Genomic DNA, 27,667 nt, shown 5'->3' on the forward strand with positions numbered 1-27,667 from the left:
GCTGGCTTGCCCGAACCTCAAGAGACGTGGAAACCGCAATAAAGGTAGATGCTTAAATATGATTGCAGGGCCCCTTTAAGGCTTTTTTTTTTCACGGAGAAGCACGTTTTCTAGCCGTTCGTGCTGGTGTTTCCGCACGTTGTCTTCGTGTGATAGTGCCCTTCTATGGCGAGCCACCCATGACCTTCAGAGCTCCACACTGGCACCGTTGTTACTCGTGACCTATATAAGAAGTAGTCTTCTGTAAGGTAGTGAATCGGGCGAGTTGGTAAACGTTATACATTATGAAAACCGCTCAAACGTCAACGACGGAGTGAAGACAACAAACACGACAGGAGAAAGCTGGTCTCGCAACTAAGGTTTTGTTAGTGAAATTAACAGAAAGAAAACAGCATAGCCGATACTGATTACATCAACAAACACCTACTCATCGATTAGGCACTACACACTATTTGGAACTGAAACGGTTCACACACCGCTGTTCCATACTATTTTCGCAAAAAACAAACCTCTTTATTGATAGAGCTACCGACGGCACACTGCCAGTTGTCAATAAATGGTTGTCTCCTTTTTACGGCGTAAGATGTTCTGATTTTATACCCCCCCCCCCCCCCCCCCCTTGCGGATTCATTAACATACAAAATGGATGATTACTAATTTCTGATGAATTAGTAAATATGCCGAATGAACTTCAAGAATATTACAAAAAAGTGGACACATTGTTAATGAAGCGACAAGTGCGAATTGTGTTAAATTGCAACATTTGACGGAAAATCCGCTGAGTTAAAAAAAAAGAAAAAAAAAAAACGGTGAGCTTTTTTTCGCATCCGCTCAAAGGCCGGTGAGCTTCTCTCCGCATCTGCCGGTTTTGCGGTGAGCTTTTTTCCGGCGAGCTTATCTCCAATGAGCTTTTCTCCGGTGAGCTTTTCTCCGCCGCCCGAAGAAACGGGGCCCGCAAAGCTCGACGACGTCGCAGAGCCTATACTTTTCCATTGCGACGTCTGCTTCCGTAGACTCCGAGTCCGCTAGAGGCGCCACTGTTACGTTCGCCGACGCTCACATAGGTTTTCGGAGGAGTTTCCAGTATTGGCGAAGCTATACCGTAAATGAACAAAAAGTAAGGGCGCAAACGAGCTGGTGTACATTGCACATGGTTGAAAAGACAACAAGACTGCGGGTAAACGACACAACACTAAAAAGTCTCTAACACAGCTGAAATTTTTATTTTCCAAAATTTGGTTATATAGGCACTTCGATACAAAAAAAAAAAAAAAAAAAACAAAGGGGGAGAGGGTGAGAACCCCAAAGAATGCCACTTTCCATCAATGTAACCTTTGACTAAATACAAGGACAACGGACTCTGCGTCATGCACCTCTCTTATCTTTGACCCCTCACTACCCGACCGCCAAACACACTGGAAAGCCTAAGCCCTTTAACATACACACGCACAAAAAAGAAACGACTTAACGTTTTTTGTACCCGAAAACCTACATTAACAAACATACAAAAAAAAAAACACTCAACGTTTCTTCTACCCGAAAACTTACAAAGATAAACCTTGAAGGTCAGAACTTTTCACAGCCTAAAAAAACGCTGATGTTCGTTGTCCAATCCAAACGACGACTTATTCACTGCGTTCCCGTGACCTAGTATTGTTAATGACTCTCTTATCAATCGCTTATGGTCATCTTTTTCTCGCAACACTATTGAAGTTAAATTCCACAACGGTGCACAGTTCCTACAGTCGATAACATGTTTTGACACTTCGGAGTACGGGTCTTTTTTCATTATACAACGTTTGTGTTCCATCAAGCGCTCATTTATACAGCGTTTAGTCTGTCCAATATAATAGAGTATTTTAGACATAGGTCCCCTAAGGAAAATATGGTGAGGAGGTACGCAGACGATATCTTAATTTGTTCAACGGATGGCTCCTTAGCGGATTCTTTGGAGAAAGTAGCGTTCGAAGCAGCGCCCGAATTAAACTTTTCGCTAGAGAGACCGAATGACGACCGTTTACAGTATCTCGATATTCAACTTAGGAACAGTTCAGGCCTTTGTTGAGATTACGGAAAGTTTGCAGCAAAACCTCTTCTTCCTTTCAATAGCTGCCATTCTAAACATGTCAAACTGGGAACAATTCGGAATCTCGTTAATTCAGCAGTACAGAAATCATGTTCACATTTTATTGGCTCTTCTCTTCGTCGACTGACAGAACGTTTCGAGGTTGCTGGATATCCTCAGGAACATATTTTAAGGCAGTTGATGTATATGGTATGTCCAAAGAAGTCAATTCGGAAAAATCCTAGACCTTCAAAGCGAGTAGTCCTTCCATATTTTCATAAAATTTCGCACAGCATCAAAGCGTTAGCTAGCAGGTTTAATATTGGCACTGCCTTTTCTACAGATTATAGACTGAGCCGTTCGACCCCTTTTGCCTCGACTGTTTCAGGTGTCACGATAAAACACAGACAAAGGGATGTAGAATGTTCGTCGGGTGTCGTTTACAAGATACCCTTTGATTGTGGCCACTGTTATATTGAACAGACTAAACGCTGTATAAATGAGCACTTGATGGAACACAAACGTTGTATAATGAAAGAAGACCCGTACTCCGAAGTGTCAAAACATGTTATCGAATGAAGGAACTGTGCACCGTTGTGGCATTTAACTTCAGTAGTGTTGCGGGAAAAATATGACAATAAGCGATTGATAAAAGAGTCATTAACAATACTAGGTCACGGGAACGCAGTGAATAAGCCGTCGTTTGGGTTGGACAACGAACATCGGCGTTTTCTTAGGCTGCGAAAAGTTCTGACCTTTAAGGCTTATCTTTGTAGGTTTTCGGGTAAAAGAAACGTTAAGTGTTTTTTTTTTTTTTGTATGTGTGTTAATGTAGGTTTTCAGGTAGAAAAAAAGTTAAGTCGTTTGTTTTTTGCGCGTGTGCGTGTTAATGGGCTTAGGCTTTCCAGTGTGTTTGGCGGTCGGGTAGTGTGGGGTCAAAGATAAGAGAGGTGCATGACGCAGAGTCCGTTGTCCTTGTATTTAGTCAAAGGTTACATTGGTGGAAAGTGGCATTCTTTGGGGTTCTCACCCTCTCCCCCTTTTTTTCTTTTGTATCGAAGTGCCTATATAACCAGATTTCGGAAAATGAAAATTTCAGCTGTGTTAGAGACTCTTTAGTGTTGTGTTGTTTACCCGTAGTCTCGGTGTTTAAATGCGTCTACCCTCCCGCCGCGCGCGATATCCCACTATTTCTGACGCACGCACGGTAGACTTGCTGCAGCGCGGTTTGCGCAGCCTGGTTTTCTTTTGCGCAATCTGGGTCATATTGCAATCCAGTACGCATATACTTTTGCTAGTGTGTTGTATATTAGCACTCTCATGTAGTCAGACATTTGTACTCGAGTTTTAACGTGGCCCGTACTCTTAGTATTCAAAGAATTAAATAAGTTCTTTAAAATGTTCTAAATTTCAATATTTGTTTAAATCCTTCTTCTTACATAAATTTATATTTCGGAATTGTTTTCGTACAACCGGTGTATGACTACGCATCATGTTGGCTCTTTTTTTTTTTCTTGGTTGCTTTTATTACAGTTTTGCCTAATTTTCCTGCGTGAGGACTGTATTGTTGTAGTTCCGCTCGTGAAACCATTTAAACGAGTTCGCAGTATGTATAAATATTGGTTTGTTTTAAATGATGTGTTCAGCGCTACCAACACTTAGCCTTCAAAAGAAAATATTCGTTTATATCTAACCAAAAGTAATGCAGGTACTAGTATTTTTTACAAACCATTTAATTTTGCCTTACACTTGTGGCAATGCCAGCTCTGTGCACGCGTCATGAAGAAAGCAGATTGACTTCTTTCAGTGCACAGCTCTTTGGCGCTCGTTTCCGGGTTGAGCAGCGTCGCCGTCGGCGTAACCACGCGTTGCATTATGAGATGTTTCCCGCTAAGTTAGCGGGGAAAGTTTCTCGAAAAAGTTAGAGGCGAAATTTTTCGGCTAAATGTAGCGGGGACATTTTTCAGCTATATGTAGCGGTGAAATTTTTAAGTTAAACTTAGCGGGGAAATATTTCAGCTAAATTTAACGGGAAAGTTTTCCGGTACATTTACCAGAAAAAAATGTCTCCCCTATCTTTAGCGGAAGAAATGTTCTCGATAAATTTCCCACTAATAATGAAATTATTAGTTCGCATTTAATTTTCAGCAGAACCACAAAAAACAAAATATTACATATAAAGTCTTATGAAATAATGTGATATTTAACCGAGACTCTATCAGTTGACGTCATCGTTTTCCTGATCATGTTAAATACCGCATTTCGAACGAGCCTTGCGCTTTCTGAAACCCATAGATTCCTAATATTATTTTTGTTTGTGTTTGTGGTACGCTTTCACGCAGAGCTCTCACGTCGGATTGGTTTGCAACTGACAACAGCCCTCAAAATGTGCCTGTGCCTTTCCCGAGATATTGTTGTTAGCGCACTTTGCACGGAACGTTTATCCGGGATTTCCAAAATAAATGGCGCCGTTGTCTCCAGCTTTCTGCCAAACCCAAGATCACGAAGCGTTGCGAAAAAAATAAAGATGTTTTCAAACGCTTTTGTCGAGCAAAATATTTGAGAAGCCTGGGCTGTAGCACAGTGAAAACTACGCAACCACAAAAATCTAGAAGGTTTGCAGTAGAATCGTTTTATAAATCTGCCACCGAAGGTTTCTCTTTTTTATTGTATTTACTTTCTAAGAAAAGACACGCGGCAAAACATAAGGCAGCTAGCTACTCAACCGGTAAACGTTGCGAAACTAAACCTAGAGATAAAAAAGAGAAACAGGAAACGAAGGAAGGGACCGGGGGGATTTAGACTTTCGATAGCTTCGCGCGTTCTGCAATAGTACAACGACTTGAAAATGGCCCCATTTGATTTCGCAAGTAGCACTCAAAAGAAACGCCCAACTTGAGCGAAAGTGTGGCAAAGTAAGGGTCTAACTTGGGCCTATTTATGATTTGCTTCATGGTGCTTGTCACTGCCAAACTATGTTGCCTAAATATACACCTAGTTAGGCGATACTAGGCCTGTGTTGCAATATAGTTTGTTGTTGGGCAAGTTGGTGAACGCTTAGATACATGGTTTTGCGCAAAAAAGACGGACACAAGAGAGAAAAACAAACACGAGCGCAACTTACAACTGTATTGAGGAAACCCATACAAAACGTACGGATCTATTGTTAACTTCAGTGCTTCCATGCATGCATCGTGTCACTATCAGACGCTCACCACAGAAACTTAGGAAGGAAGCGTTTTTCAGCATTATACAAACTTATTAAGGTATCGCTCATACAATAGGTCGCCTTTCTTTTTGATAAAGAAGGCTTCCAACAGCTCACGCGCTTTTTGTCCCTTACTTCCGCCCAAAATCGCAGTGTCAGAAAAACGTGGCTCCCACTTACAGTTTCTGCAGTGTGCAGGCGAATGTGCCCCATCATTAGTCTTTAAATTTGTAGCATGCTCCCTGAAACGGTCGTTGGCACACCTTCCCGTTTGCCTCACGTATGTCTTCCAACACGTGAGCGGTATTTCATAGACGACCTCTGTTTTGCAGCCAAGAAACGGCCTGGCATTCTTCGGGCTGCATCTAGATCTGCGACAAAACTAGGCCAACTCTGCCCCTGCATTACTGAAGAAAGCAGACACAAGCGAGGATGCAGCACAAAGCATGCCACGCCGTTTGTTGGCTGCAAAACAGAGGTCGTCTAAGAAATCCCACTCACGTGTGGGAAGACATACGTGGGGCAAACGGGAAGGTGTGCCAACTACCGTCTGAAGGAGCATGCTCAAAATTTAAAGACTAATGACGGCGCAAATTTGCCTGCACACTGCAGGAACTGTAAGTGTGAGCCACGTTTTTCTGACACTGCAATTTTCGGCGGAAGTAAGGTACAAAAAGCACGTTAGCTGTTGGAAGCCTTCTTTAAGAAAAAGAAAGGCGACCTATGTGTGAACGATAGCTCGGTAAGTTTGTATAATGCTGAAAAACGCTTCCTTGATAAGTTTCTGTGCCGAGCGTGTGATAGTGACACGACGCATGCGTGGACGCATTGAAGTTACCGATATATCTGTATGTTTTCTAAAGGTTTCCTCAATACAGTTGTAAGTTGCGCTCGTGCTTGTTTTTCTCTCTTGTGTCCGTCTTTTTTGCACAAAACCACGTATCCAAATAGGCCTGTATGTTTTTGCATTTCTCTGGTCTGCCACAGGAGTGCCAAACTACGTGCTGAACTTGAGCCTTAACTGCCAAAGTAACGCCTAATTTGGGGATTTCGGACCATGCCAAGCTTTTACTTTTCTCTGGTCCGCCACATGAGTGCCAAAACAAATGCCAGACTGCCAAAGTAAACAATAGTTTATTGTCCGTGCATGCCGTGCCCAGCCAATACCGGCCGAAGATTGGTTCCCATATCGCCCAGGTATCTAGTTTTCTACCATCGCTTGATATCCAGTAGGTATTTGTGTACCGTCGTTTTGCCGCCGCCTAGCGTTGGCGCAATAACGTAACGAAATGGCCATTGGTTCATAATCACCTAAAGAAGCGCAAAAAATACAACGACGAGGAAGTAAACAGACAAGAGCGCACTCGCAACAGGTTTTATTGGTCCGAAAACTGTACGATGCGTCTGGTCCCTATTGGCCGGACGTGGATCAAGTGTGCCTTGTGTAGGTCCCTGCATGCCAATTATTTCATACAAGTCACATATCCGGACGTACAAAACTGTTTTAGTTGCTCCCCGAGGTTTATTAAACCACTATCATTAAACACAGCTTATATTGTAGAGACCCTCTCCCCAACCCTCCGTCCGCCGTGACCTTTCCGATTTCCGCCGCCGTCCTGTCCGGGCATTCCCCCATTTCCCGTGACCTTCCGGTTTCCCGCCGCCGACCTGTCGTGGAATGTGCGAGCCCTCCGGGAGGGACGGGGCAAGCGCCCCCTCACCCAGCGCTGACTTCGTAAGGTCGGCTCGCGGCAAGGTTGCAGAGTGGACGGTTGAAAGGACAAAGCCAGGAAAGTTTTAAAAGGGCTTTGGGCTTGAAGGCGAAAATTCATTATTGTTGAAGTTGAAATATTCTCCTGTCGGTATTGTCCCTTATGTGTCTCCACTTTCTAAATGTTTAAAACGCACCAACACGCTCAAATAGTACACGTCTTAAAAGGGGAAGCCCAACAAAGGGATTCCCGCTCTTGGTGCCGACTTGGGGGTCAAGGAGTTGGGACGTCGTCCGAGGTGGTGGTTGGAGACACCAACGCGGCGCGAGCAAGTCCGGACGCGCGCGGTTGGGGGTGACACACGGAAGCGGGGAGGGCACGGACAGGAAATGTGAAAAAGGGGCCTGCGAAAACTGGAAACCATCAGGGAATATGAGAGAGAGAGGCGAGCCAGGCTTGACGTGGGAAAAGACGAGGGTCCTGGACGGAAGCGAGTCGAAGGGCGAGGATGGGTTTTTGGGAGGCCAGGAGAGGACAGGCGGGAATGTGATCGCGACGTGTGGTGTGAAACGGGAGAGCCAACGCAAGAGAGCAAGCTGAAGGCGTGCATTGACGGACATCCGCGAAATCCCGATTTTCCGCATCTTGAGCCTCCTCGGTAACCCTGCCCGTCGAACCAGAGCCACATCGATGACCCGGCCCTTCCAGGTCTCGTCTCCTAAGAGACCCCTGCGACGGGACACTCAGAACACACCGGGCTAGAGGTGAGCAACAGGCGGCCCCAGCACCGATGTTAGCATCCCGATTATTCCGTTAAGACTAATTATCGTCTTCTCGCTTCTCCTCTCCACAGCGTGAACCTACCATGAGGTATTTCTGCTGCCCCTACGGGGGTCGTCACAATTGGTGGCAGCGGTGGGATCCTCTAACTTAAATCGCCGAGGAAAACGGTGAGACCCTTCTGCCCTCACCCGAGACGAGAGGCGAGACGATCTCTCAGACACCGGTGGCTCAGCCGAATGCCCTGGGTGCAGAGACGTTGGCTCTGGGAGGTCTTGTCCCCTCGTTTACTGGCGACGGGACCACGGTGTGCGCCAGGGAATTCTTTCAAATCCTAGAGCAAGTCGATAGCATGGGGGGGGGGGGGAGGGGGGTGGCAGGATAGCCAGCTCATTGGGACTGCTCGCTGTAAGATGGTTGGGTCCGCGTACGCCTTCGCACGGCAAGATGAGTGTGTGGCCGCAGTCACGACCTTTACGGCATTCAAAGCTCTGGCCCTCGAGCGGTTGGACACTGAGCCCCAGAACGTGAAGCTCTCAAAATTCTTAGCGGCCAAGCAGAATGCGGAAAAGGACGTGTGTGCGTTAGCCGGTCGATTGCGCGTACTAGGAAATGCCACCCTGGAAACAAACACGTTAGAGGATGCCCAAGAGGACGGGAAATGCGGAGACAACTGCTCAGTGGACAGATGCTATCACAGTTTGTTGGACAACTTCGAGACCCAATTAGGAGGTTCACCCTCTCGCGAGATCCCGAGACGTTTGACGGGGCGATAGAAATCGCGGTGAAGGAAGAGCGCGACGAACGCATCGTTAACGGTGGCACACAGCCGGTACGGCGGGTTGAGAAGCCCAATAAGAGTCAGGACGAAGTGCGCGAGCGTTTGGACAGGCTCAAGAGGCTGTTTGAACAGAGATTGTTACTTCGTGGTGCGGCTGGAACCAGTCGGAAGCGTTCTGTACCGAGAACACCGCCAAAGACCAAGGCAAGTTGTTTCGTATGTGGGAAGTTTGGCCATTTCGCGCGGTCGTTGCCTCATCGGCAGCGCGACGGCCGAGCCAACAAAAGGCAGATTGAGGATGGGGACCAGGGACAAACAGGAGATCAAAGACCTCTCGGAACACGGGCTGCCCGTCAACTGGGAAACTAGAGCGGCCCCTCTCTGAAAACCCCAGAGAAGGGACAGTAGAGGAGCTCGCGGTAAATGTTTGGGGAGAAACGAGCCCCATTGCTGCATGCGAAATTGGTGGCGCCAAGGTTCATTGTCTTGTTGAAACCGGGTCAAGGGTAAGCTTCGTGAGGAAGGGAACCCTAGATGATCATTCTAAAGGACTGGCAGAATGTTCTTCCGAATAGAGACAGAGCGGGAAAGCTGGTAGGAATCACGGGCGACGCATTAGATACGGACGGATGTTTTGAGATCCCGCTCACGTTGGGCGGTCATGAGTTTAGACCCGCGTGCTTCGTATATACAGACGGGCTCGTGTTGCCTTTGCGGGAATCATCGGCCAAGATGTCTTCCGCAGAAAGGACGTCGACTTGCTCCTCAGTGCCCCTTCTCTTCGGTTTTCAGAGAGGGGCATTGGGAATTGCGCATTGGGAATGAAAGGATGGAGATCCCGAGCTGTGCCAACCATATGAACACGGTCGAGCAGAAGCTGGAGGAGGGAGGAGGGGCCCAGGGGACAGTGGCTCTTTTGAGGCCCTGCGTCCTGCCCCCCCCCCCCCCCCCCCCCCCCCCCCGAGCGAGTGCTTTTTTTCAGGGAAAGGTAAGCTCGGGTGGCGTAGTGGGAAGGCTTGGTGTGCTCGAGACTCACGACCTAGGGGTAAATGGCGTCGTCGGCGCTCACGCACTCGTGAAGATGCGGGAGGACGCGACGGTTCCGGTACGCCTGGTGAACGTCACGTGCTAGGAGATACGCCTTCCATAGAATAAGGTCGTGGGGGCGCTCGTTGATGCTTACGAGTTTGGTCCTGTCGACCCGGATGCTTGGGCATGCAACCGGATAGAACAGATAGATTTACTGAATGATTTTGACCTGTCATATATTACAACAGAGGAGAAGGCCAGCCTGCTCAGACTCATCGACCAGCACCGAGACGTGTTCTCCTCGAGTCGGTCGGACCTGGGTCGCTGTGAGGCCGTGAAACACATGATCTTGACAGGGGAGGCAGCACCCGTTTACCGGCGAGCCTACAGAATCCCGCACTCTAAAAGAGAGGAGATGGAGGGGCAAGACGATCAACTGCTCGCGAAAAGGATTATCAAACATTCCACGTCTCCTTGGGGTGCCCCTGCCTTACTGGTTGAGAAACCCGATGGTCAATATAGTTTTGTTGTTGACTACCGCGACCTGAACAAGGTCACCCGTGTGGATCCTTATCCATTGCCGAACATACAGGAGACCTTGTCCCAGCCTGGATCTGCACGACGTTTCACGGTAGTTGACATGACCTCGGGCTACTGGCAAATCGAAACGGACCCTCGTGACCGTGAAAAAACGGCCTTCAACACGCCGTCGGTACATTACCATTGGACCAGAATGCCGATGGGGCTGGTGAACACCGCGGCTGTGTGGCAACGCACGGCCGATGTCGTGCTCGCGGGCCTGCTAGGTAAGATGTGCTATGTATATCTAGATGACATCATCATCTACACGAACAGCCTAGAGTAGCATCTCGAGGATTTAAAGACTGCTTTCCAGAGGATAGGGGCCGCTGGTCTCAAGCTCAAGCCGTCGAAATGACAATTCCTGAAACCCGAGGTCAAATACCTGGGTCACTTTGTGTCGGCAGAAGGCGTACGGCCGGACCCCGCTAAAATCGCATGTGTTCGTGATTTTCCGGTACCCCAAAATAAGACGAAGGTGCGTCGGTTCCTGGTCCTCATGACCTACTACCGTCGACACGTGCCGCACTTCGCCGAGGTAGCGCGGCCCTTAACGCAGCTCGCCGGCAGGAAGCCGTTCGCGTGGGGAATAGATGCCGGAGCGGCCTTCAAGGTCATGAAGCAGAAATTGACGGAGGCGCCAATTCTTCGATTCCCGGACTTCTCGTGATCGTTCACACTGGGAACAGACGCCTCTGAATTCGCCGTGGGACCGGTGTTGTCCCAAGAATTCGACGGCCAGGAACACCCCGTGGCATACACGAGTCGGCAGTTGAACGGAGCGGAGCACGCCTCCGGGGCTACAGAACAGGGGTGTCTCGCTGTCGTCTGGGCCGTGAGACACTTTCGCTGCTATTTTTACGGACGCCATTTCCGTATCTTGACCACTGCCAGCCACTGAAGTGGCTTATGAGCACGAGAGACCAGAACTCACGGCTTGCGCGTTGGAACCTACGTCTACAGGAGTACGACTTCGAAATCGTGCACCGTTCAGCGAAGACAAACCAGAACGCTGGCGCGCTGAGCCGGGCAGTGGTGAGAGAGGTGAACGTGTTCCTCCCGTCAACCAATGGGTGGAGAGTGAAGGAAGAGCAGCGGAAAGACACCTGCCTCCGCGCTATGATTGCCGCCTGCGTGGCCTCGGAAAAAAACTGCAACGGAGAGTTCTACCTCGACCAGGGTGGGCTACTGAGATTGAAACAGAAAAACCAGGAGAGACTGGGAGGACGGTGCTCCCCAGTTCGATGGTTGGCGACCTCCTGCAAGTGCACCATAATGCCCCTTGCCCCGGCCACCGGGCGCCAGTAAAACGAGACAAAGAGTTGCAAAGCTCTACTTTTGGCGCGGCATAAGGCGAGACCTTTTGGAGTACTGCAGAGAATGCAAGTCGTGCAGTCTACGGAAGACACCCAAGGGTCGAAGGCCGGCACCTTTTCGAGAATTCGGGCAGCTCAGGAGCCCGTTCGAGCGCACTGCGATGGACACCGTCGGGCCTCTACCCGTCACCACTGCCGGGAGAGAATAGATCCTGGTCTTTGTGGAGCACTTAATTCGATTCGCAGAAGGTTTCCCCATGCCTGATCAAAAGTTAGAAACTGTGGCTAGGATGTTCATCAAGGGCGTAGATTTACTCCACGGAGTGACGGACCAACTCCTAAACGATCAGGGCGCAAACTTTACATCGCGCCTAAAAAAAGAGGTGTACGGGTCATTGGGGGTCTCCAAGCTGCAGACGACCGCCTACCATCCTGTGTGTAAGGGCGCCGTCAAAAGATTGAATCACACCGTTATCAAGATGTTGGGTAACTTCGTGGCGCATGACCACCGTGATTGGGACCTGTGGCTCCCCTTCGCGCTGTTCGCTTACAACTCTGCCGCCCATGGAGGGACCAGAAAATCGCCCTTTTTTTTTTTTTTTTTGCTCTACGGTAGAAATCCAGTTGTGTCCAGCCTGGCTCGCGCGGCTCCCACGCCGAACTACGGGACACTGGAAAACTACAGATCCGAGCTCGTACAGCGACTGGCGATATCACACCGGCTGGCATTGGACGCGCTTGTTGAAACAGCGCAAACAAGAAAAAAAAAAAAAAAAAAAAAAGTCTTGCCATGATAAAACCGAGCAGAGACCCTCGGTACAAAGTGGGAGATCCAGTCTATGTGCAGGTGGCAGCGCACAGGCGGGGAACCGCGGGGAAGCTCTCCCCAAGTTGGTGTGGGCCCTTCCGAATAGTGGAGGTGCTTTCCGACATCACCTGCTTCTTCTACCCTCCTCCTCGTCCTCCTCCTTATCCCAGCGCGTTTCATCATGGAAAATGTCCCCTAATACACCCCGAAGGAGCGACGTCACGAGGTTCTCGCGCGGTGCATTATGGGACATTTCCCATAATGCACCGCGCGGTTACGCCGACGGCGATGGCAGCGCCAACGCCTACGCCGCTGAAGCTGGAAACAGGCGCTAAGCTGCGAGTGTCCGTGGGGAACGGCATGTTCTGACAACAGTTGAATAAACGCTTGGCCTGCTTCCACAAAACACGAGTTTTTGCATATCTGGTTGCAAAGTCGGGTTTTCCCCAGACTAAACTATCGAAACCATGCCAAGAACGGACAACATTTATTACGCCATTTGACAGGTACTGTTTCACAAGGCTGCCCCTTGAAATAACGGCAGCTCCGGAATATTTTCAAAAACAGATGTAGGAAATTTTAGAAGGCATTCCTGGTGCGGCCAATCTCATGGACTCGGTTATGGTGCACGGAAATAATCAGGTGGAACACGGTGAAAGATTAAGGAAAGTTTTCGACAGACCTGTAGAGTACAACGTTAAACTGGACAAAGAGAGATCTGTGTTATGCATAAAGGAAGTCACGTTTTTTGGCTAAAGCATATGCGGAGAAGGCATAAAATTTGACGCGAATAAAGTTGGAGCCGTCAAATATTTAAAGTCTCCGACCATGTATTTGAGATGAGAAGGGTCCTCGGAATGGCCAATCACCTCAGTCGCCTTCTACCACACCTGTTAGCAAAAACAGCTCCGTTACGGTAGTTACTCCATTGAAACACGGTCTGGGCGCGGGGCCCGGCGCAAGAAATGGCGCTGGCTAGCGTTAAAGATATTATCTGCTCCGCGGAATGCGTTGCTAAGTACAACTCAAGCTTACAGACAACAGTCTCGGCAGAAGCATCATCTTTCGGTATCAGAGCTGTACTCCTACAAGACCACAAAACGGGTGAACGCCAGACTCTGGCGTAGTTTTCTCTATCACTGATGTAGGGTTCAGAGCCTACCTCTCAAACCCTGTCAGGCTGAGCTCAGTAAAATACATCCGACACCGACGGCTGCTCCTGAAGAACTTTCTCTTTTCCTTCCTTTAAATAACATGCACAACCCCCTTAGGACTAAAAGGGAGCCACTAGCTGATGACTCACAATTAGCGACCACTACATTCCCCCTTTTTAGTGGTCGCATTTTCGCCAAATAGCTCTCGTGGTCAAGCGCACCCACTTATTGTTCTAAATTCTCCCATAAACTGCAACGTTATCAAACTGCCCGCCCTTATAAGTCTAAACTTTTGGGGCGGGTCACTGCTCGTCCGCTGTGAGTCCGATAGAGACTTGTCAACACCGGCGGGCCTCTTTGGGCGCTACTACTGTTCTGCTGAGCCGCTATTGGGCTTTGACGCACGCCGTCGGCTGCGGGTTGTTCAACCGGCGGTGGTGGGGATGCGAAAGCAACCAGCCCCCTGAGGTTGCGCTGAAGGACTGCTCCATTGTGGTCAGCTTCCACCAGACAGCTGCCGGGCAGCATGTAAATGGTTGAAGGCCTGAACTTGTTTCCGTTTATAAAACTCATTCCTTCTTGCCACACGAACGGGCGATGTTGGCCGCGGACGACTCTTATCTTGAGCTATAGGAAGCCGTGTCCTCAGCCGACTTTTGAACAGAAGTTGCGCGGGGCTGTCTTCAGAAACACCGGGGGTGTCTCAAGAGCTCAACAGTTGCAAATATGGTTCCTCAGCTTTGGTCAAGAGTTCCATGATGGTAGGGACAGCTCGCTCCACTTCGCCGTTAGATTGCGGGAATCTGGGGTTGCTTGTTTGGTGCTCGAAGCCGGAATCCTGTGCAAACCTCGCAAAAACCCCGATGCGAACTGGGGGCCGCTATTTGTTCTTACAGATCACGGGATACCGTGCCAAGCGAAGGCTGTCTTCATGGCCGTAATCGTAGCCCCACTCAAGGTGCTGTTTAACGTCAGGATTTCCGGGTACCTCAAGTATTAGTCCACAATAACGATGAAGCCCTGCTTCTTCCGATGAAAGTGACCCGCACCGACGACGTCTCATGAACGAGTAAGAAATCTGGACGAGATGAAAGGTTCTGCCGGCTGCACTGTTGTCTTGGCACATTTCTCACAGACGCTCACCAGGTATTTGATTTGTGAATTGATGCCTTGTCACCCCACAGAGACAAGAGCTCTGGCCTTGCGTTTGAAAACTCCTTGGTGCCTTTCATGTATCAGCTTTAGTATTGCCCGTCGTAAGGCGGCCGGTATGAGGAGCCTTGCGCCCTTGAGAAGAATTCCTTTGCACAGCGATAGCTCGCCTCGGCCAGTCCAATACATTGACAATTTGACAAGCAGCTTCTGCTTCGTCTGCCATCCAACCTCGCAATACCGTTTGAGCGCACAGCACTCTCCGTCAGTCTGTTCCGCAGATTTGACTTCCTCGGGGAGGAGTGAAAGGTCACAAACGTGTCCTCCAGTGCTGCGATTGCAAATGTGTCAAGGAAGTCCTTTTCCTTGTCTTTAGATCCCGTTTTCTGGGGAGCTCAGGAGAATGTCTTTGCCGTTGCCAGTAGTTTCCCGGGCGCATACAGCATGCGGAAGTGGTACTGCATCAACTCTAAACGAAGGCGCTGGGTGCGAGAAAGCGACATGTCTAACTCCATCTTGCAAAATAGAGATACCGGGGTCATATGGTCAGCCTCCACACTGAGCTGCTGACGACGTACGAACTCGTCCAAACTTCGTACGGCCCATGCCCTTGCCAGAGCCTCCTTCTCTGTTTGGCTAAAGCGCATCTCTGTTGGGGTCATGGCCCGAGATGCGAAGGCATCTAGGGCCCTAAATGCGAAGGCATCATTTCTCAAGAAGGTTGGTCTTGCAGGAGTACAGCATTGATACCGAAGGAGCGGCACCTGCCGAAACTTCCATGGTGTACACTGGATTGTACTTGGCGAGACAGCAATCTAAGCTCAACAGCTCAACGCCTGTTCAGGACCCCAGGCCCATAGGTTGCTTTTCGACTAAAGTGTTCGGAGAAGGGTGGTGACTTCGGAGATGTGCGGCACAAAGCGCGCAACATGGTTTACCTAGGGTGCCTCAATGTTCTTCTGTTTAGGGTGATGCTACCCTTTGTAGTAACCGATGCCGGCAGCACGCGCTCACAGGTAAAATACAAAGAAATCAACGAAAACAAAATGTCGCCTAGCACAGTCAGTGCCACAAATACATGCAGGGACACGAGCTTTCACGCGATTCTGAACAAAAAAGAAAAATAAGCGTAGGGGTCAAAATGGCTGGCACTCTCCACCCTACGCAAGACGCACATGAAGGCACCCTAGGCTTAGCATGCCAAGAAGCCTTCGCACCGCTGCAACGTCCTCAGTCTTTTCCATCACGCGGACAGCCTGAATCTTGCTAGGATCCGGCTTCACGCCTTTTCCTGATACGACGACTCCTAGGAAGCTGACTTCGGACACCCCGAACACGCACTTGCCTTTGTTGAGAGTGATGCCTGCCTTCGATAGTCGGGAATGCACATGGATGTTGAGCCCGCCGATGGAAACGCGACGATTCGTATACTTCGTTCACGGGGTGGACGAAGTGCTCGGTGAAACACCGTACCACGACGTTGTATGGCGCCTCACCGGACAGCGAAAGGTCTCCAGCAAGCGTTGGGCCTCCGGGACCATGCAGTAGAGAAGCAGACGTACCTCCACATCTCCAAATGCCGCGGAAATACCAGATACAAAGGCATAGTTTTCATACTGCGATAGCCAGGAGGGCCAGAGTTCCACGTTCGAAAAGTCAAAGCCGTCAGTCTGCCGTAAAGCGATGCCCCTTCAGGGTGTGGAATGGGTTGTGCCACCAGAGCTTGTCATACCCCACTTCTTATACCATGTAGGGTTCAGAGCTTACCACTCACCCTGTGAGACTGAGCTCAGTAAAAGACATCTGATACCGAAGGCTGCTCGTGAAGAACTCCCTATTTTACGTCCTCTAAAGAGCACGCACGCTCCTCTTCACACTAAGAGGGCGCCACTAGCTGATTATCACAATTAGCGACCACTACTACTGACGCGTGCGGAAACGCGCTACGGGCAAGTTGAGAAAGAGAGTGACCTAAGCGGGGACAGCAGGACATTTTGACGAATACCCTAAGAGGGCTTGATGCAGTATTCCAAACCGATCATAAACCTCTTGTGGCGCTGGTGGGGCAAACGCCGGTTGACCTTTTACCACATCGCATAGAAAGGTTTCGCATGAGACGCATGCGGTACAGATTCAAAGATGTATACATTCCCGGCAAGTTGATTGCCACAGCAGATGATTTGTTCCGTGTATCGCTCACCGAGACAGACAGAAACAGTTTTCTTTCAGTAGCGGAAGTCGCAAGCTATACGGAAGGTTGCTTGGTGGGACCTAGAGCGAGGAGATAACTTTTTGACAAAACTAAAAGTATCAAAAGATGGACGAAGTTTGTGATTTTTTAACACGCCTATGTCAAGAGCGTTGGCCAAGAATGTCTTCACTGCCTTGTTTTTTTTTTTGTTTTTTTTTTTCCAGCTATATTGGCAGGACGGAGCTCTGATAAGGGAAGGGAATGTATTTTTTTGGAATCGTAACAAGATAAATATGCACAAAACCACGGTCGGAAATGTTGTCGCAGTTTTACGAAGGCAGCCAAGACGTCAACAGATGTCGGATATGTGCTTGAGAGTGCGTCCGGTGGCCAGGCTTGAATAAGCAGATTTGCATTACGGTCCGTAACTGTGAAGTATAAGCCCAATTCGGCAATCAAAGCTCGGAGCAAATGATGCCATTGTCTACTCCCGACTTTCCGTCGGAGAAATTGGGAATCGATCTTCGTCAGATAAAAGGGTCAGACTTCTTGTTCTTGCTAGATTATCTCTCCAAAAATCCCGAAGTTTCTGCGCCTTCTTAACGATGACCGCAGCGGGGATCGAGCAGTTGAAGAGCGTTTTTGCGCGTCATCGAGTCCCGGAAACGGCAGTTTTTTTCCAAATGCAGAATGCCGTTTGTGTCGTCAGAATTTGAGAGGTTCGCCGAAAACGTACAACTTTTCCCACCGAACAACAAGCCCGCGATACCCTCAGGCCGATGGGGATGCAAACCAAATGGTCCAAACAGTCAAATGATTGATACAAAAGTCATCTGCTGCGAACCTTGCGTTGTAGGCTCACAGGTCGACTCCGGAGATACCGATGGGTATCTCCGGAGTCCGGAAATACCCATCGGTAACTCCGGACTCCGGATATAACGCTGAGATACCGATGGGTCCACTGCTTCGAACGAGACTGCCCATAATACCCGACAAACTTCATCCAGTGAACCTGAGTGAAGCGGACCCGATCCGAAGAGTCCACAGTGCAACGGACGTGAAGGCGAATGCAGAGGTTGTGGCTCCAGTCAGAAGGCCGAGGTCCTACGAGATACAAACGTCATCCGGGGTAACCGGAGTGCGGAACAGGAAGAGTTGGTGGTTATATCCACAAAACAAAAAAAAAAAAAAAAATACGGGAAAAAGCTACGATTTCCCAGCCAGTATAAATATAGAGAACGACAACCGCGTGTAACGTCAAGAGAGTCCGGTGAGCATTCTGTCGTAATGAAGCGGCATGGGTGAATGACTAGAACACGTGAAAGATTGGGTATTGGTGGTTATGTTAAAAATGTGAATACAGACCCATTAATGCCCCATGTTGCATATCTGCAACGCAGACTTTGACAGCTGAAGAAACAAACATCGGGCCCATTTTCTGAGAAAAAATGTTGCCAGAGCTCTTCTCAGTGGGCATTTCTCAATCCACAAAGTTAAGAATTTTGTCACTAGGAGCAGCGCTGTGCCCGCAGGAATTCCTTGAAAATGTCGTCCCCCCCGCCGTGCAGGAGTTCTCCAAACAAGGTATGTTTACACTTCCCCGAAGCATCTCAAACTGAAAATATGAGCTCTATATTTCCTGAGAAGCCTCTAGCAATGTTCTTCACATGGATCGCATGCAGACTCTCGCATTCCCAATATTATATGAAGCTGGATAGTTTTTATATTTTTTTTTTATTTTTGATATGTTGTAAATGTGCAAAAGTGGACAGTGAGTGCAACTTCACACGGTTGGTGTATATATGCAACATAGGATATTTTTTTTTTTAATTTTCTCTACAATTTTGTTATTTCTTTTGTAATACAATTCAACGGTCATTTCGGGATGTTGTCACACTCTTTGTAATTTGTTCTTTTCCCATTTACAGACCGTCATTGCATCTTCAGCCTTCTATAATGCGCCAAAGACAACACTAAAGCGATTCCTTGGCAAGGATAACTTGTTGGACAACATCGGCTGCAACGAGTGTGACCTCTCGGGTGGAAAAAACAGCAAAGAATGCGAACCAATCATTAAAGATAGCAGCGATAAACACGTCGAGAGCATTGACGCTAATGTCGAGACGGGAGCTCCCAAGGGGGACCTGGAAAGAACCTACGCAAAAAAACGCTACAGATAGAAGAAATGCGCGTTTGACCAAGTTGGCAAAGTCTTCAAAAATGACTTCCGCCTGCCTCCTGCTGAACCCCTGGCAGCGAAGCAGCTGTTTAAGGTATATGTTTCGAGGAGCAAGCTAGAACACGTTGTTCAGGAAACCAACAACTATTGTATTGGGAAGCATGGAACACCCCTAAATATGACAGTCGAAGAGTCACCTCGGTCTTAGGAATTTTTTTTTTCCGTCGCATGGGACTTGTGGACATGAACGATGTACGTGCCTACAAGAAACATGGAAGCCGCTATTAGCGGGTTGCGCAGGTAATGTTGCGCAATCAATTTGAAAAGATTGCCAACCCTTGCATTTTGCTGACACCGACGGTGCAACAGACGAAGTGAAACAAGCCAAATGCTGGAGGCTGCGACCATGGCTCTCGAAACTGTGGGAAAAATGCTAAAAATACCTCAGGAATGCAAGATATCCGCCGATGAAATTTCGATACCTTTTCGAGGAAGGTCGCGAATTCTTCAGTACCTTTTAAAAAAGAGAAGTGCAAGTGGGGCCTCAAGCTCTGGCTTGTGCTGGCGAGTCTGAACATTGTTACGACTTTGACGTTTACCAGGCACGCAGCAAGGGAGTCTACGGGGTTCAAGAAGGATATAAGTTAGGTTTTGGTGTAGGAGTGGTGCTTCAGTTGTGTTCAAGTCTCCTGACCGAGACAACAATCTCATTGTTGCCGACAACTTTTTCAAGGGACCGCAGTTAGTCTGCGAGCTAACACGGAGGGGTATTTCGTACATTGTAACTATGAGAGAGAGCAGACCCCAGTCGTGCAAATTAAGGAAGTAGAAGGGAATGACGATGCAGGATTGTGGCGCTTGTGATTCACGTGTCGGGTCATGTGGTGACAGAAGCATGACAGCTGTAAAGTGGATCGACAACACACCGGTCACACTTCTTTGTAACTGCACTGGTGTGGAACCAGTCTCCTCTGTAAAGAGATGGGATATTTAAGAGAAGTCTCACATTTCAGTTGAATGTCCAGCAAATGCACCTGAGTACAAGAAATCGATGAGTGGCGTTGACTTGCTAGACAAGATGTAGTATATGTACAGGTTTTTCATGCGCTCGAAGCGGTGGTGCATGAACATATTTTGGCAGTGTCGAAATTGCTGCTGTGAATGTATGGTTTCTGCACAAGTGTCACTCACTACAGCAAAGGGAATGTTCAAAGCCTCTGCCAGAATTTCTTGCTGACCTGGCCACGAGCTTGGTATTGTACAGGAAGCGTCCACCTGGCCGCCCTTCTCAAGAGAATCTTCCCGTGGTGAAACGGGCGTCACCAGAAGTTCCACGCGACATAAGAGGCGATGGTAGCCGTCATCGGGGCATTCGGATGGACCGCCGCAACAGATGCAAGTTGTGCACAGGAGGCTGCTGCTACGTCGCTTGCACTAAGTGCGATGTTCGCTTGTGCATAAACAAAGACTGCAATTGTATCGTCCGTTTTCATCGAGGTTAGGTAACCAAAAATGCTAGAAAACATGACTTTCTCTGTTTTTTTTTTATGAATGCTTCGCCTTGTCTGATAAAATAAACACACCTTAATAATGGCACATATTTTGAGATATTCACTTACCGCTCATTGTTGCAGATATTCAACATGCTAAAGTGGACAATTTTAGCACTCATTTGTTTTTCAGTAATATGTGTTGTTAAAAATTTGATGGAGTAATTATATAATTGTGTAGTGTATTTAACAGCATTTCTTGATGTTCTTGTTTTTTTTTTACTTTCACAATCTGTGTTTTGATTAGAAGTACTCTTTTGATTTTGAGAAACAAAAATGGACGAATCGAAATCTTACACCACAGGCCACGCGCCAGCGTATCGCTGCGCAATGCTGCCTGTGCAGAGAGCTATAAAAGGGATGAAAAATAATAAACGAGGGTTTTTTGGCTGCGTACAAAACTTCGTGTTCGTTGTTCCTTCGGAACAACGCCACAACGCGATAACCTAAATATTTAACATACCTGTCATATGGTTTTGGTGTGCAGTTTCGATTTCTACATTGTGTTTAATATAACAAAACATTGAGCGCTAATACAACGCGTTTGTGTGGATCTCGAAAACATATCCCTACTGAAAAAAAACATTTGGCGCCTGTATGAAAATAAACGGGTCCATACCGGTAACAGTTTAGCCATACCGGTCACCAGTTTGCCAAAAGGGTCGTCCGTATGGCTGAAAAGGGTCCCCCGTATGAGCCATAACGGTCACCTATTTGGTCAAACAGGTCAGTTCTTTGGCAAACGGGTCACTCGTCGGGGCAAATGGGCGACTCGTTTGGGCAAAGTTGTCGCACGTTTGCTCAAACCGGTGAACCTGTTGCACAAGCGGGTGACCGTTGACCGATAAACTGTACCGGTTTAATCAAACGGCTCTCGGGAGCCCGTTTGATATTGAACGTACAGATCGGCGGCCTGGGCACGCCTAGCTGTTTCAGCCGTGGCAGCCAATGTTTCCGGAAGGCTGGGAGCGCCGGTTCATTGATTTCAGATCGTCCGCGTAATGCAAGTAATTGTATTTATATTTTAAGTGCGCTGATGTGCGCTTATACTGCAACTAAAACTAACACTTTTTTTTTCTTTTTTCACGTAAACGCGCGACGTTGGTGAGCCGATATTTTTCACAAAACTTTAAAACTTTGTCCATCTTTTTTGCCTCAATTTTCTTATTCAGCTCGAATCTCTCTCGCAGAAGACACGACCGCATGAAAGAATGTACTTCTAGAGTCCGTTTCACTTTAATTCAAGACGCAGCGAAGGTAGCGCGCGAACACCTGGCTGCAAGAACATCGAGCATTGCGAGAGCACGCCCGCCGTTGCAGCAGTCAAATTACGAGCTCGTGCTGGGTGCTTCTTTGGCTCGGGCGCAAGCTAAGCTCAAGGCCGACGCCAGTTCCAGCGTGCGTGCTGAAATGCGCGCGTTTCGCCTGCTTTCCAAGGCTGCAAACGCGACGTGCAGTGGCAACTCCAAGAGAGGAGAAAAGCGCGTGTACAGCGGTGTTGGTACAGCGGTCCGTGCACCCTCCCCCCTACCATTGACTGCATTTGGGACAAAAAGCCAACCGCAGGTTTTCTTTTTTTTTTTTTATGGAATGCATGAGGAGAGGGTTGCGAGAGAGGGGGGTGGGGTGTCCCGGTGTCTTGCTCCTTGACCTCGCCGTCGCTCCCTTTCTCCTCTCTGGTCGGCTCTGTCACCTGACCAGAGAGAGGGTAGGGCACGCTCCACGCTGATAAGCATTGCCAGATCCGGCTGCGCGCGCGTTGACAGTCGTTTGTTTTTTGTCTGCTTGTTTTCCGTTGCAACTTCGTTTGTCCTGCCTGCTTCGATCTGCCGCCTTTTCCTGCGGTCTTATAAGAATGTCTCTCGACAACTTATGGGATGTGCACCAAATGTTCGAAAAGTCCTACGCGTACATCGGCAACAAGCAATTCTTCAAAGAAGTCAGGAATTCTTGCGGTGTGGCTGGGTTCGGCAAATGGCAGCTTGTGCGCCGCATCGTGTTGAAACTTCAAGGAGCCTTCCTTCACGTTCTAGTGTTTGTGTGGTTGTCCTGTTTTGACCGTGTCGACAAATATTACGGATTACATCTTTCAAGTCCGCTATTATTATGGTAAGTGCACTGCAACCTACGTGTTGGCAACGATTGACCGCTCTTCTACGCGTACTCTTCCAGGTTATCCGTAGAATTACGCAGCGCCTATTCACGCGGCAGCCGGGAGAGTAATTTCCCCGAAAGTCCAGCTGTATAGTCTAGAATTACCTCGATTCTTGTCTGCTTTGCAATCTCCTCAGTTGTATAAAAGCTTAAAGTGCCTCGCACATTTCACAGATCGCTTGCACGTTTGTACTTGTCGTCAGCAGAGGTAATAAACTTCGAGGAGAATTGAAAACAATGTTTTGTGTCTGTTTTCCTGTCCATTTGTATGCACCTACGCGAGCGCATTTGTTCTACGTGTTTTCTCCATGTTATAAATACGTTTTTCAGTTTCGGGACGTCTTAAATAAGTTTAAAATAACCAACCTCCCAGACGATACCCATTTGGGGCTAGCGAATCCGAATGGCACGTTCAAACGTGTGGTCACGTGCCAGGTCGAACGGCACCCGTATCAAACCGGCACCTGTATCAAACGGGCATCCGTATCAAATGGGTACCGTTTCGAACGGGTACCGTTTCAAACGGATACCCGTTTCCCATAATCACATTTGATTCAAACGGATCGACAGGTTTGATTCAAACGGGTCGACCAGTTTGAATTTCAAATGTTTTTTTTCAGTAGGGATGCGTTTTGTTTCCACCTCATTCATGGAAATAACGTAGTCATTTCCGTGTATACCAAATAAGTATCCACAATTATCCTTATTCTGTAACTCTGGACTCCAAATAAGTATCTATAATGATACTTACTTGGTAATATTAGCACAGTTCCGTCTGCCTTTAGAAAAAAATATGAAGACGACTTCAATGAAAAAAATTCCAAGTCATCAATATAAACATCGAATAAAATTAGAACCAATATGTTACCTTGCGGAACACCGAAGTAGCAGAAATTGAGCTGCTAATATTGTTCATCATCTTTGTCATTTGATTTATAACCAAAAAATAGTTTTGAAAGAACGCTAAAATGACTCCCTGAATCATATTTGTAGAACTTTTCTGGTAATAATGAATGATCAATGCTATCAAATTCCTTATACAGGTGAATAAAAAGGGCTTGTGCTTTCTTTTCAATATTGAGTGTTTAAAGAAATCTGCTAAGTTTAGAAAAAGAGTGATTGCACTTCTTGGTTGAAAGCCAAGTTGCGCGTTGCTTACTAGGAAGAAAGTGTCGCGAAAATAATTCTTCACCATTTTAATCGTCTTTTTTAAATTATGTACGTCATTATTTGAAAAATAGCTATCGGTTTGGAGTTTCCAAATTAATTTTTTCACCTTTTATGTTCACCATATTTCTGAGACTTTTAATCCCTTCAGGATATATCTGGTACAAAGAATGACATCACATGTTTTAAGTGAACTGCTTTTTTTAATTTATCAAAATTATAGCAAATATCTGCACATAGTTTTTCAATTTCAATTCAACATTAAACGCATGATCCTGAAGAGGTCACTTTCTCTCATGTCTGGATGATGCTCTGAACTCGCGCGGCTGACATCTGGTGAAGAGTTCTGGGCTCGCAGCCGGTAGATTGCTTTTTAGCGCCCTTACGGATTAAAAAAAACATTTGCCAGAACATTCTGCTAAGGACCTTCAGGAAAAATTGCCGAACAATTCCTTTAAATCACCTAGTCACCTGCATTTTTAGTTTTCCGATCACTTAGTTGATTTGCGAGATTCCGCGTTTTCTGTAGATATTTTATCGAGGTTGTAAACTGTTTACATACGTTTTTTTTTTTTTTTTGCTTAACGTATTTTTGCAATTAGTAGGTTATGAACCTCAGGAATATTTTTAGCAAGTTATCTCCGGGATCTGTCTTACATATCATCGAAAATTCTCTTTGCAATCGGATAATTCTAAAATTCGTTATTTATCCTAGCGTTCTCGAACCTTTTTTTAAAATCTGCTTTCTTGGTAGCATTAAAATAAATAGCACAAACTTTGTTTACAACTTTGTCGTAGGTTGTTAGATGGTCAAATTCTAAGAAGGAAATTTATTCAAATCTCTCATTTAAATAGTAGTTCCTTTTACTATATCAAATGGTTTTTCACCGCCTATCCAATAACGGGCTTTTTGATATATCCTATACAAAAACTAAGAGGACGGTCGTGTAATAATGAACACCTTTACAACATCAATGTGCTCAATACATTATTTTCTTAATATCGCCGTAAAACTCTCCGCGCGTATAATCCTGAGTTACATTTTCGGTCTAAAACAAGAACGGGCTGCAAGATACGAAAACACAATGTTTTGAGTCGTTTAAAACATTGATGTTAAAATCATACACCATAACTAAATATTTATTTTTATCAAATTTAGGAAGTAGCACCGCCATTTCCTAAAATAAAAGTGCATCTTTGTACTAGAAGCTGTAGAAACTCCACATACCACATCCGACAAATCCATTTTATGCATTGTTGCATGAGAGACATCTGAGATTAGGACTGAGAATTCTATTTTTCGGTCAAACATTTGTCCTTAACATACAAAATTACTCTTCCGCCCGTTCTGCCCCTCTTTAGTGGCAGTTCGAATGGACTGCTGGTAAACCAACTAAATCACTAGTTGCTTCGTCCTCGTTTAATTCTCTCGGTATTGGAATATCCAAAGAGTATAACCTATCAGCAAATAGCACCCTCAACAGATCGGAATGTTTTTGGATGCTTGTGATATTCTATGTGTACTTGACTTAGTTTTGTCCTAGCGTAGCCACCTTTCACCACCGCCTGTTTTGTTTAAGCATCCCACTCATCAAAGCTTTCAAAAGAATACTCCATGATAACTTAATTTTAGATTTATTTTACTTTTACTATGTGTAGCGTCCGATCCCTCCTTCGCTCGCACAACAATATTTATATTTTTTATTCGTATAAAGGTGAACGCTTGTTTCCTAGCGGATGTCTTTGGTTTCTATAGTGAGCTCTTTACAACATTGGTTAAGATATCATTGATATGAATGCTCTCGCTACGACGAGCCGCCTGCTTCTTTGCACAAAGGTCTCTCGTGTGTCTCTCAGCGAACCTCACCAGAACAGGTAGAGGAGTGCCTTCTTTTGCTTTCAGCCTATGCGTAGCCTCGATATATTTATTTTTCGGGTTCCGTAGGGCGAGCTTAGTTTTCAGGTTACTAAGAAGTTCCAGATGTTTTCCTTTACTGTGGATGAATGCCCTGAATTTCGATGTTCAGCTGTCTTGAATACTGTTCCGCGTTTTCGAAAGCCTTTCTCATCCCACCGATTTCTGCAGCCTGCTAAGATATTTTCGCAAGCTTAGTTTTTCATTGTTTTCTATTGACTGTACAGTTTTGGAATTAACTGTTCATGACTTACTGACTCCGCCCTCATTGAATGTGCAATGCCCTCGATTGTTTTCGCTTGGTTGTCTACTTTCAGCATCATAAAGTCACTTTTACCAGTCTGCGGCGCAAGAGACTTTCCATCTGAGTTTTATTCAGAACAAGACAACAGTCAGCTTCCCACTTATAGCACTATTTCGCTTCGATAATATTTGAAGGCTCTCTTCCTGGAAGTCTGTGTCACTGCCCCAACTGATTCCTCCGAGGGCGCCAGACCGGTGTCCCGAATATAATTTGCAATTACTGCACCACTATGACTTTTGTAGTCATTGCCTCCATGAAACTTTTCGTGACGCCCACACATTTTTTTATACAGTAACTGTTTGTAGCTTCCTCACAGACCCAGAACCACACGGAAGCTAGGACTACAAATGGAGTTAGAGAGCAACAAGGAACCCTTCCAACTGGCCTTGTCCGGAGCCCGCATATTTCCCTTGCTGCTACCCGTCTCGGAGAATGACACAGCACACCGGTTCAACAACACGTAAACATTTAATGACCGCTATCGCCTACGCCGCGACCCCAACCGCCCCCGCGCATCCGCTGCGACGGCCTTTTATCAGCGGCGGAACGCCGCTCGCGTGGCCAGTTGCCCTTGGCCCCCTCGTGGTCAAGATGACCACTTATGATTGTCGGAGGGGCAGCCTGGGCCAACCGCTTGGAATCGCCAGGTTGCGCACACATCTCTCCCCTTCCAAAAACGAAAACAGAGGACGTCTTTGATGGTCTTCGGGGGGGGGGGGGCCTTCCTTCTTGGTCAGCAAGGGTCTTCTCAGATGAGCGAGCACGGGTCCGACGTCAGTACTTCCGGACAGTACCGATGCAGCCATGGGGGGTGGTCTGATGATGGGAGCTGCGTCGCCGCTGTCTGGCACGAGGAACTAGAAATTAAAAACAACATGAGGCCATGGCGCGGTAGGAAAAAGTAGCCGCGCACACGAAAGATGCCTGTCCCACTGTGCATGCGGGAGTGCGGACCATTTCTCTTCTCCCCCCCCCCCCCCCCAAAACACCGAAGAGGGCATGAAGATAATACACTTAGAACTCGTGCTACTCCCGGTCGTCTTCACCGCCGTCTCAAGTTGTACCGCGGTAGAGACGGTGTGGAATCTTCCGAGAGGTGGTCCGGATAGTCGTCATCTGGAACCAGCGACACATCTACCTCCTCGGGTTCATAGAAAGCTTTTAGGTCGGCGACATGAGTAGACCCGCACACTTCACCAGATTCACAATGCACCAGCTCATAAGACAGGTTGGAGAGCTTGCTACTAACACGGTAGGGGCCATCCCACCTCTTTGCTAAAGAGGCCGTGAAGCCTCTAGCAGCATCACTCAGCGGATGAGTTCGCCTCAGTACCAGATCTCCTACCTTGAACTGCAGATTTCGCCTCCCCTTGTTGTACTGGTTTGCCTGCTGCAGTCTCGAGACGTCGAGGCTCTCTCGAGCTTCACGCAGGTTCTCCGTGAAACGCTTCCGGAGATCTTCTGCGAACTGCGTGGTTGTGCGCTGCATGCTTCCAGGATCTGTGCAAAGGAGGCCGTTTCCCAGGGGAAACACGAGCTCTTTTCCAAAGTTAAGTTGGGCCGGAGTAAAACCCGTGGACCGGTTGATTGTTGTGCGGGTAGCGAATGCCATTTCTGCGAATT

The 27,667-nt window shown here is 47.4% G+C and overlaps 1 pseudogene; it reads left to right on the forward strand.

Moving 5' to 3' along the window:
• The first annotated feature begins 19,360 nt into the window (after positions 1-19,360).
• LOC115311499 lies at positions 19,361-20,456 on the forward strand (annotated as a pseudogene).
• The last annotated feature ends 7,211 nt before the right edge of the window (positions 20,457-27,667 follow it).

Source organism: Ixodes scapularis, unplaced genomic scaffold (genome assembly GCF_016920785.2).
Source record: "Ixodes scapularis isolate PalLabHiFi unplaced genomic scaffold, ASM1692078v2 PGA_scaffold0__279_contigs__length_252992795, whole genome shotgun sequence".
In the NCBI taxonomy this organism is placed as follows: domain Eukaryota; kingdom Metazoa; phylum Arthropoda; class Arachnida; order Ixodida; family Ixodidae; genus Ixodes; species Ixodes scapularis.